The sequence below is a fragment of the Mustela nivalis genome (genome assembly GCF_964662115.1).
Source record: "Mustela nivalis genome assembly, chromosome: 5".
In the NCBI taxonomy this organism is placed as follows: domain Eukaryota; kingdom Metazoa; phylum Chordata; class Mammalia; order Carnivora; family Mustelidae; genus Mustela; species Mustela nivalis.
Genome location: NC_139024.1, coordinates 2717689 through 2729178, shown reverse-complemented (window position 1 = coordinate 2729178; position 11490 = coordinate 2717689). Strand labels below are relative to the sequence as shown.

The window sequence follows — 11490 nt, the reverse complement described above, 5'->3', positions numbered from 1 at the left end:
GAGAGGGAGGGGGGAAGGTAATATATGGGAAGTCTACTTTCTGCCCATTTTCTAGGAAGCCTAAAACTGCTCCCCCAGTGGTGTATTAATTTAAAAAATAATGATGTGCTACGGAGTTAGTTGCATTTGGGAGCTGGGCTCTGTAAGGCCGCGCAGGTTTCTGCAAGAGCTGCTCCTAGGAGCTCTGCTGGTCTCTGCGGGCAGGACAGGCCCCTGAGACCTCAGGAAGGAGTGGGCACAGACTGTGGAGAGCGACTCCAGGAGGAGGGAAAAGCTCGTGCAAGACCTTGAGCTGGGAAGGAACTTACAGAACTGAAACAGGAAGAAAGTTGTGAGTGTACGTTGTTTGGCTGGTATGAGCCACACAGAGGCAGAAGCGAGTTCGGAGAGGTGGGAAGGAGCTGACTGCAGAAGCCTTGAAGACGCTGCCCTGGTCGGTTCGGGCTCTCACAACAAATACTGCAGCTTATGGAAATTTCTGTTCCACGGCTCTGCGGGCTGGAAGTCCAAGGCCAAGGCGCTGCTGATTCAGTGTCTGGTGAGGGCCCGTTTCCTGGCTTGTGGACGGTCCCCAGTGTCCTCACATGCTGGGCAGAAAGGAAGTTCTGGTGTCTCTGTCTTTTTTAAAAGACATTAATTCCACCAGGAGGACACCACTCTCGTGACCTAATCTACCCTCATCTCCCCCAGAAGTCCCCTCCTAATACTATCGCACTGGGGATCAGGGCTTCGATGTCCGAAGCTTGAAGGGACATGAATACTCAGCGACCTTGTTAAGGATCTGGGATGCCGCCCCTGCAAGAAGGGAAGCTGCTGAACTTGTCACATCGAATGTGAACCTGAACATCAGGTTTGTGGTTTTTAGAAAGCTCACTCACTCAGGACCCATGGGGGCCTCAGTCCGTTAAGCATCTGCCCTTGGTTCAGGTCATGATCCCAGGGTCCTGGGATCAAGTCCTGCATCGATCGGCTCCTTGCTCAGTGGGGAGCCTGCTTCTCCCTCTCCCCCTGCTCCTTCCTTCCTTGCACCCAGGAAGCATGTGGGCAGGAGAGTTGTCTGCACAAAGGACAGGAGCCGTGAGTGGGGGAGCGGGGCGCTGTGAGGTCCTGCGAGGTCCTTTGTGTAAGACAAGCAAGGCAGCCAGTCTCCCGGGGGCCACCAGAGTCCCACAGTTCCGTCGCTCTCGCTTCAGGGGACACATGAGTGTTCAAATAGCCCGACGACACCAGGCATCTCCTCTGCCATGGGTGCTCGTGGGACATCACCCATTACCATAGACAAGATCCAGAATCTTGGCTGCGCGGGTTAACTGCGCCCAGCAAAGCCCCATTTGCCTGGACACTCAGTTCTCGTTGGCTGAGCCGTGTCAGTCCCCAAATGGTGAGGGCGGGAGGTGTTTCCTCCCGGGGATCTGCATTTTATTGAAAATACCCTGCCCCTCAATTTTGCCCGTAAGTGTTATTATTTTTAAAAAAGACACAGGGGCACCTGGGTGGCTCAGTGGGTTAAAGCCTCTGTCTTCAGCTCAGTTCATGGTCCCAGGGTCCTGGGATGGAGCCCCGCATCGGGTTCTCTGCTCGGCGGGGAGCCTGCTTCCCTCTCTCTCTGTCTCTGCCTGCCTCTCTGCCTACTTGTGATGTGTCTGTCAAATAAAGAAATAAAATTTTTAAAAACTTAAAAATAAAATAAAAAAGACACAAAGGTAATTTTTCAATGGTTATCGGGCATTATGTCTTTCCAAGAGAGAAATTTTTGCACCTCGATGCCCCCTGAGAGAAAGCACCTTCCCCGGATCCCGTCTCCTGGAAGGGGGCAGCGGGAGGCTGTTTCCCTAAGCACAGAACTCTGCTCCCTGCTGTGTCCTTCTGACAACAGCCGTGTTGTCCGCCTCCTGACAAACGCATTTACTGCGTTTACTGCGCGTTTACTGTGTACTTGATACTGTACTTGATACTGTAATCGGAGAAGGAAAACACGCCGCTGCGTCCTCAGAGAGCTCTAGATCGTTTTTGTAATAAGATGTCATAGAGATGAACAAAAGCATGATGGCATACAGCAGGCTCTAACTTCCCACATCAGACCCTCGAGACTTAAACTGTGGTCCCCGAGGGCAGCCCTGCAGGCCGGTGGGAAATGCAGAGTCTCGGGCCCCTGGTCGGCCTCACGAAGGACAGCCTCCCGCTCGCAGGACCCTCGGGGGGGGGGGGGAATACGCCCAGGACAGTGTCCAGACAGGAGTGTCCCCCGGCGTCTCCACGGAGGCTTGCAGAGAGGGCGATTCCAAGGCCTCATTCAGGAGGTGGATTCTTGTACGGAAACAAGAATTTGCTGCCAAATTTCAGAGATTTCCCTTTCAAAACCTGTTGATTTCCTGCTCCTTCCCTCCATCTCAACTGTCTCTGCCGAGCCCAAGCCACATCCCTCATAGCAGCAAAAATGTCCTTGCCTCTCCGCAGCCTGGCTTCTCTGCTCTGACCCACGTCCCGTGCCAGGTCCCGCGTGACCAGTGAAAGGCAGGCGGTGGCCTCTCAGCCTTCACACCTGTGTGGGCCTCCCCCACAAACAGGTCTGGTCCTCGCAGCCTGCCCCAGCTGGGTTCTGCAGGACACACACAGCCGGGAGCTGCGCGCAGGACAGAGGACCAACGCGTGGAGGAAATGACAGGGGTACTGTGGGCAGAGGAACCAAGAATCCAAGTAGCCTCCTCGACGTCTCCAGGTCTACAGAGCGCCCTTCTCTCTGCGCCCGCCCGTCCTGGGCTGGGAGCTGCCTCAGGGAGGTCCCAGAGAGGGACTCAACCAGTACTCAGGGGGCCCGTCCAAGGTTACGTATGAGACGGGTCAGCCCAGTGACCGAGGACAGGTGAGCACCCGTGTGCAGGCCATGGCGGGGCCAGTGTTGGGAGCTCCGCAAGGTCAGCAACAGCCGAGACTCGGGGTGGGGAGGGGGAGAGGCCAGCGCGGCTGGGTAGCCAGAAAGGCTTAGCAACCTGCTGACTTGGCTGATGACCAGGAAGTGTCCTTAGGGACAGCTCGGCGACAGCTCGTCTCAACGTCGAGGGCTGTCTGTGTTTGAATGCGGACTCTCACGTAGCACGACCAGTTCACTTCATGCTTGTCTCTGTTTTCTTCTCTGTGAATTGGGAATCCTAACAGAACGGACATCATAGGGATGTCGTAAGGATGAAACGCGATCACATAACTGGGGGCGTTAGAGCGGCACCGGGTACGCGTCACGAGCCCCGCCAGTGAGTGACGGGTCTGGGCTTCGCTTGTCTGGGTAAACCACTGCTTGTGCTCCAGCGCGGCCGCTTGCTGGCTGTGATCCTGTGCAGACGTCTGGCTTTGTGTCTTAACTTCATGTCTCTCCTTAGGAAATAAGGATGATGGCATCTTTGTTGATGGCATCTTCTGGAAATTCTGTCCTCTGGATAAGAAAATGAACTGCAATTTTGTGCCAAACTGTTTAGATCATCACAGGAGGGAAAAAATGAAAGAACAGTTTTGTGTTGTTGCAAAGAACATTCACATGAGAGATGCATGGGTTGGGGTCTTGCTCCGCAGTCGGCACTCTTACATTTGCTGACCTCGTTGGGCGCCAGATTGTTCCCTCCAGAACAATCCCTATTTGAATGTCAGAAGATGGACTGAACTCGGCCACAGTGACCAAGTCTGCTTCGCTTTCCCATCACCGGGGCTGTGGACGTGTTTCGTAAAACTTCCCACAGGGCCTTTCCTTCTGCTGCGTACAGAGCGTGGTTAAGTGAAGTCAGGGCAATGGATGCTGATGAAAGTCCCTAAAAAGTTCAATGGAAAACCGTGAGTTCTCAGTGCTGATGTGAAGTTCATATTTCTGCCAATACTGATGACATGGTGTGTGACAGTCATCGCAAGAGGCAGCGTCCTCTGAGAGCTGTGCACTCCCGTGTTCTAACCAGCCCGTCGGTGAGCCCTCCAGAAGCTTCACACTTGGAGCACACCTGGTGAGGTCACCCGATGCAGTGGGCTCGCCAGCTTGCCCTGAAGTTGGTGGGTAGCATTACGTAGGGCTTGCTCTTCCAAAGGCTGTAGGGGAGTTTGGTCAGGTTCAAGGTCGTTCAGCCCTTGACGTGGTTTTCCCAAGATCAGAGTTGGGGATTGTCATTGTCCCTTGGTAATAAAGTCATGCTGTTGTATCTGTGACCTTGGCACAGTACGTTTTCCCAGTGAGAGGGATGAGTTTCTCCCTGCAGGAGAAGTTCTCAGATTCAGGTACCAGATCTTTATTATCCTGGGTTGTTTGTTTTATCTGTCTCTCTTCATATATCCCCAAAGTGCAGGATAATCATGTAACATAGTAGATTATCCATTAATATTTTTTTGCACAAATGAGTGAACAAAAGTTATGACTCTAAAGGTTCACTAGGGAAGTCTGGGGCGCATAGTTAGTAGAGCATCCGTCTCTTGATTTGGGCTCAGGTCACGATCTCAGGGCTGTGAGATGGAGCCCAGAGTTAAGCTCCGTGCTGGGGGTGGAGCCTGCTTCAGATTCTCTCTCTTCCTTTCCCTCTACCTGTCCTCTCTCTCTAAAAAACCAAACCGAACAGCCCCACGTATTTACAGGTTCACACAGAGGGGGCGCCTGGGTGGCTCAGTTGGTTGGGCATCTGCCTTCGGCTCAGGCCATGAGCCCAGCGTCCTGGGATCGAGCCCGGCATCGGGCTCCCTGCTGGGGAGGGTCTGCTTCTCTTCCTCCCTCCCTTTCCCACTCGTGCTGGCATTCTTTCTCTCACTCGCTTTCAAATTAGTAAGTAAAATATTTTTAAAATACTAGTTCACTTAGAAATTATACTCTCTCCTTTTTTTTTTAATAAGATTTTATATATTTGATGAACAGCAGGGGCGGAGAGCCCACAAGCACTGAGGGGGCAGACGGAGAGGGCGAAGCTAACTTCCCGCTGAGCAGAGAGCCTGAGGCGGGGCTCGGTTCCAGGACCCTGAGATCATGACCTGAGCCAAAGGCAGATGTTTAACCCACTGAGCCACCCAGGCGCCCCTTTGGCTTTGTTTTGTTGTTTTCTGGCTGTCTCTTAGCCAGACAAGAACGCAGAAAACGACACCCAAATCAACAAACTCTGGGGGGCTGGGTGGGAGGTGGTGAGGACGGGCTCCCGGGCACCCTCCCCACCGGGAAAAGCCTCCTGTGCTCGCCAGCTACTTGGATCTATTTACGGAGGTGGAGGTCCGTTGGGGGTAGACTTTTGTGTTTGCAAGGGTCACCCCAGAGGGGCTGGTTACGAAATGTGCAGGTTGTGCAATCCAAGCCCTTTTGTCTGTCTTTGCACCTGCCTGGCTTGGCCCAGATGCCGAACGTGCCCCGTCGGCGAGCTCTTCGTCCTGGGTCCGCACGTACCCTTTAGCAGTAAGAGGGACATTCCAATAAGGTGGGTGTATGTATTTGGAAGGTGTTTTTATATTTCTTACAACAAATATTAGCTTAACCTGAATCCCAATGTACCGCTCCTGACCTCAGTGCTCAGATCTTGTGAGGCCACAAGGTGGCGAAATTTTGCCACAAAATAGTCTCGTGGGGGCAGGGGGGCGGGGGTGGGGGTGGGGGCATGGGAGGGCAGATCTCTGTCCCTGGGGACCGCAGGCATTCCGGAGGCAAGTGTTTGCCTGTTTCCAGGTCCCCGTGCAGGTGCTGCCAACTGCTCGCTGCGCCCCTTCGCCCCACAGCCCAGCGACTGTGTCCCTGAGAGACCTCAGCTGACCAAAGTGACCAGTGCACGTAGGTGGATGGCACAGGAGATTTTATCTCCCTCCCTCCCTCCCTTCTGACGCGGGGTCAGGAAAGAATTCTTGAGATGCTTTCTAAGGTGCAACTCAGGGAGCTGATTTGAGAAGCCGGGGACAGGCCCGGAGGCACAGCGGGCCGCCCCTCTGCTGTGTGACGCTGGTGCTTCTTAGAGCCCAGGCGGGAGGGGCCGTGCAGGGGTATCAGGTCGGAACGGCTTCCCATTTCTATGTGTAAAACTGCTTTCACAGGATTTCTCTGCTGGTTGGGTATTAACGGTGGGTGATTTGCGGGCAGTCACGGGACCCTTTAAGGATGGAGCAACCAGCAGGAATTTCGTCCTCGAACCGTGAGGCTGTAGGTCAGCCTTCTGGGCACAGTGAACGTTTCCGCGTCTGTCCCTCGTCCCTCTCCTCGCACTCCCTCTTTCCCTGTCCTTTCTCTTCTTCTTCTTCTTCTTCTTTTTTTTTTTTTTTAATTTAAGATTTTATTTATTTGAAGAGAGAGGGTGCGCACAAGCAGAGGGAGCAGCAGAGGCAGAGGGAGAAGCAGGCTCCCCGCTGTGCAGGGAGCCGGATGTGGGGGATCCCAGGACCTTGGGATCATGACCTGAGCTGGACCAGAGGCAGACGCTTAACCGTCTGAGCCACCCGGACGCCCCCTCTTTTTCTTTTCTTTCCCTTTCTCCCACGGTCAGGAGCCTCCGTTCCCTTTCTTACTTTTGGCCTCGACCATCGCAGTTCCCCCGTGGAGCAGCCCACGCGTGTCTCTGGAACAGGAGAAAGAGCAAAGGGTCGAGGGCCGCCCCTAGGAAATGAACTTTGTGTCCAGGGTTTTCTGGAAGGACTGCCCGGTCCTGACTGCCCACAGGATGGCAACTGTGTGTGTCCCTCCAGTTCGGGCTGGGAGCGCCCGCTGGAAGGAAGTTAGCTAGCGTGGCTGGGGCCGTGACCGCATCCGAACTTGTCCTGTTCCGTGACTCTCCGGGGTGACCGGGAATGAGACCCACAGCGGTGCTTAGGCTTGGGGGACGGGCTCTGGTCCGATGGAGCTGGGGCACCTCTTTGCCTCTGCTCTTCACATGGGAGGGGGACGGGCGGCGTGTGCCGTGCTTGGAGCGTCTTCCGTGCTCCGTAGACACTAGCTGACATCGTGTCATCACGTTTGCAGCAGCTGGTCTTTGCCCCGTGAGATGTCTGCCTTCAAAATAATCGCAGACTCACAGAACTGTTGCAAACATCAGTAGAGTTTGCTTCTACCCTTCCCCTAATTTCCTAATGTTGACATTTACACAACCAGGCCGCTGGGACCAAAACCGGCAGGCCGGGGCCGGTGCACTGAGCTCACGAACCTGCAGACCTTATCCTGCTCCTGCACCTTCCCGCCAGCGCGCTGCTCTCCAGGGCAGGGTCCACTACTGCCTCGCGGTTGGGGGCGGGCTTCAGCCTGCGGCTGCTCTCCTGCCTTTATTTTTCGTAACCTTAACTAACACTTTGGAAGATTAGTGCTCCCTTATTTCGTAAATGTTCTTGGCTCCGGGTTTAATCTGATATTTCCTCATGATTAGAGTGAGGTCGGGAGCCTGTTTTTTTGTTTTGTTTTGTTTTGTTCTAGATTTTTATTTATCAGAGAGTGAGTGAGCACATGGGTACAGGACTGGGGTGGGGGAAGGGGCAGAAGGAGAAGCCAAGCCACACTGAGCAGAGAGCCTGATGCGGGGCTACATCCCAGGACCCCTGGCTCACGACCTGGGCCGAAGGCAGAGGTTTAACCCACTGAGCCCTGCGGGCACCCCGAGGTTGTGAGAATTCTTAGTGCCTCCTACCAGGAAGGGCCTGGTGCGTCTGTATCTTATTACAGATACTGCTAACTTGGATGTCCTGGGCAAGGTGCCGCCACCAGATTCCTTCACGTGGCATGGCTGCTTTCCAGTGCCATCCACGCACACCCGGGCGGAGACAGGTTGACAGAGCAGCTGTCATTTCTTACGCTTCCGGCCTCTGGGGTCGGCACCAGCGATGACTTGGGCTGTGCCCGGTGTCCCCGTGCTGCTGGCCGAGGGGGAATTTCCATCACGTCTCGCATGTCTTGTGGCATTCTGTCGTAGGCAGAGAGGCCCCATGGTCCCCACGAATGCACGTACACGTGTGTGTGTGTGTGTGTGTGTGTGCGCACGCGCGTGTCCATTCATTCCCTCATTCATGGGTGGTTCGGTTGTAGGACTACGGCCCTCCGGGTGCTGACCTTCCTCCGAGCTGTGGCTGCTGTCGTCCGATGCTTCGGTGTGCCCGGGCCTGGGGGCTCCAAGCGGCTCCTGGGTTCCGCGCGCCGTGTGAATGCTTCCTTCATTTCTGGCACCACAGAGTGTGCCAGACTCCGGCCGTGTTTCCCGCACCCCACCTGGAGTCCACCATTTCCCAGGGAGCCCCGGTTCCTCTTCTGGGAAATTCATGCTTGCAAGCGGGCATCCGGCCCAGCGAGCGGGTCGAGCTGCGGGAACCCCACGCAGACACCGTCACGAGGTCCATCTCGGACGCCCGTCTTTTTCTGAGCCAGAAACCGGCTCTGGTCCTCCACAGTACATGTACGTGTTTGCTGGGTCCCAGATAAACCCAACACGGTTTCAGAACTCCTCGCCGGCAGGGTGGTCGAAAGCACATTTCCCGAAGAGTCGGGCGCGGGTGCGAGGCCTCTTCCTCCGGCCTCACAAGGAGCAGTGGGTACTCGGGGCTCCAAAGCGACCGGGCCCGTTCCGTTTCTCCCCAGGCTTCTGCGGTTCCCAGCTTCGTTCCGAACACCTGCGGCGGCCCTTCCTGCCGCGGCATTGCCCTGGGGATCCCCCACAGCCCCGCTCGTTTTAAGAGTTTATTTTTGGCGGGATTTGTTTTGAAAATTACACACCCAAACACAGGTGGACGCTTTTCCTCCATTCCCTACCAGGCAGGTGACTCAGTAATTCCTGGTTTGCACTTCCTGGGGTCTTTTGCACAAAAGATCAGGTATGGGTACTGGCCTCACCCCTTCCTTCCTAGCGAGGCTGCTTTGTGTGCTTTGCTCACCTGGTAGATTCTGCGGTCCGTCCGTCCGTCCGTCCGTCCGCCTCAGTTCCTGGCGGCCCCGCGCTCACTCTCTCCGTTACGAGGGCGCGACGCCCTCCCTGAACCCCACGTCTCAGGCTCCAGGATCTGTTTCTTTTCCTACCCCAGTTCTTCCTCCAAGAGCATTTCCAACGTGTGGCCAACTTGCAGGGCTTTATATGAGCGAGAGTATTTCTATTACACTCTCACGTCCAAGTGACAATTTGAATACATTTTTAACATTCAGAGTTCTTTTAATACCTTAGAAACATTACACCATTGTCCTCGCATACCACTTTGCTATTGAGACGTCTGATTTTTCATGCCTTGGTAGGCAGGCGAAGAAGTAATTTGTGGTTCGGTCAGGAGACTTCTGAGAGGGAAGGGGACTCACTGACCATGGGCAGTGAGTCTGGGCAGCAGGTGTTAACCAGCGAGGTCGTGGCGGAACTAAGCCACCTGGTTTATTTATTTCTAGCTCGTCTGGTCAACCTATTTATAGGTGACGTATTCTTTTTCTCTGGAATCTTTTAGAATTTTCTTTCTGCGTTTGCTATTCTTGGGTTTTGCTGTAGTGCTCCTGCATGTGGTTTTCCCTTGTCCCTGTCTGGCCTGGCGCGACTTCTTTACTGTCCCCGCCCTTCTCCCCCCACCCCGCCCCCACCACGTTCCGGGATTCCTGCGGGAATCTCACTCAGACTTCGACTGGAGTCGAATGTCGACATGCACTTACCTGGCTGCACGAGCTGCTCAGGTCTTACACCTCCATGTCCAGGACCTTTGAATTTTTGATGTGTGGAGAGCCCGAGTCACGGGTCGCAGCAGCCTCTGGGCCCGCTCCTCCGGCCTTCCTTAGGGAGATGGTGCTTCCTGATAATTGTCAGAGCTACTTCCAGATGGGCATGGCCCTCCGCTCATTTCTCATCAGGAACTGGGGACACGAGGACTTTGAAGTCGTGTTCCTGTGTGAGGTCGGTTAGAGTCCTTCACGGCTAAGGGCATGGACTCTGACCCGTGCAGGCAGAAGAGGAATTTACCGCAGGCTACGCAGTCCCTGCAGAATGGGAAGAGCTCTGAGACGGGGCTTCCGGGACCCGCGCCCCCGCAGTGTGGGCCAGGGCAGATGGGCAAGCTGCCAGCCCCGGGAGCCTGGTTCTCAGCAGTGGGCGCCAGGCAGCTGTCCTGTGGGAGCCGGCCTCCTGGGACGGTCACGTCCACGGGGAAGCCCAACTGCCCCCGGGCAGGTGCGCTGGGAGCCAGAGCCCAACAGGGAACGGGGCGCTCCTGAAAACACAAGAGGACACTCTGCTAACTCGCTCGAGTTTACCTTAAATAAGAGAAACAGGGGCGCCTGGGTGGCTCAGTGGGTTAAAGCCTCTGCCTTCGGCTCAGGTCATGATCTCAGGCTCCTGGGATTGAGCCCCACACCGGGCTCTCTGCTCAGCGGGGAGCCTGCTTCCTCCTCTCTCTCTGCCTGCCTCTCTGCCTACTTGTGATCTCTGTCAAATAAATAAATAAAATCTTATTTAAAAAAAAAAAGAGAGAGAGAGGAATAAATGGAGTTTGGGGACTTCCTAAAATCCATAAGGGCTGCTTAACCCCTCTGGGCTGGGCTTATGACACACGTTCCCCTGCGGATGTCCCGGGTTGCTGGGCGTCTCCCCCGTTCTCCCTGGAACCGCCTGTCAGCCGAGGGGCCCAGATCTACCCATGACGTCACATCTCATCTGGGACTGCTGACACCAACACCGAAAACCAGACACTTCCTTTGAGGGCTTGTCAGACTCTCCTTTCTAGAGGAAAAGGAAGACTTTTTAGTTTTAAATAAAATTAGCCGAGTTCTCCCTCATGGGTCCAGAATTTTTCAGGCTATTTTACAAGCACCGTTGAGCTCGTCTGTCACTGTGTGCTCCTCGTGCCACTTCCGCTGTTGGTCGCGAAGCGCGGAGACACGTGGCCAGAAGGGGCCGGGGTGTGCCCAGCGCGCTCCCAAGCCTGCTGCAGCGCCCTGGGGGAGCTCGCACTGGCCGCCCCGCGTCACCCTTCCCCGGCTTCCAGCTCAGTCTGGCCGAAAGTGCTGTCGCTGAGACAAACTAAGCACCTTTGGCCTTGGATTTCTTCATCTGTATTTTTTTCTTTTTTTGAGATTTTATTTATTTATTTGAGAGAGAGAGAGAGAGAATGAGAGAGAAGATGCAGGGCAAGAGGCAGAGGGAGAAGCAGACCACCCACCGAGCAGGGAGCTCCATGCAGGGCTCTATCCCGGGACCCTGGGATCCTGACCAGAGCCCAGAGCCGGAGGCAGATGCTTAACCGACTGAGCCACCCAGGCATCCCTCTTTGTCTGTATTTTTAAGTAAACACTAGAGTCCCTAAAAGGTGGCAAGTACATAACTATGATCACTATAATCAAAGGGTATTTAATTGTGCTACAAAAGACATGAATAAAGCGTTTTGACTTCTTATGGGGAAAATTTCAGACAAAACCCTAGAGTTTGCTTTTCCCTAAGTCGCCTTTGCTTCCCTGTGGGATCTGCAGGCTCCCCGGAGACACATCTCCCGAGAACGTCCCCGAGCAAAGTGAGGCGCAGCCTCGCATGGTCAGAGGCGAGTCCCCAGAGAGGACTGTTCGAATTT

The 11490-nt window shown here is 54.8% G+C and overlaps 1 long non-coding RNA gene across 1 annotated transcript in view; it reads left to right on the top strand.

Moving 5' to 3' along the window:
* LOC309864754 overlaps positions 1-11490 on the top strand; it is a 16030-nt gene continuing 4540 nt past the window's right edge. The window contains exon 1 of the long non-coding RNA XR_014311744.1: positions 1-5423. This is a non-coding gene — a long non-coding RNA (uncharacterized lncRNA). The remainder of the gene's footprint in view (positions 5424-11490) is intronic.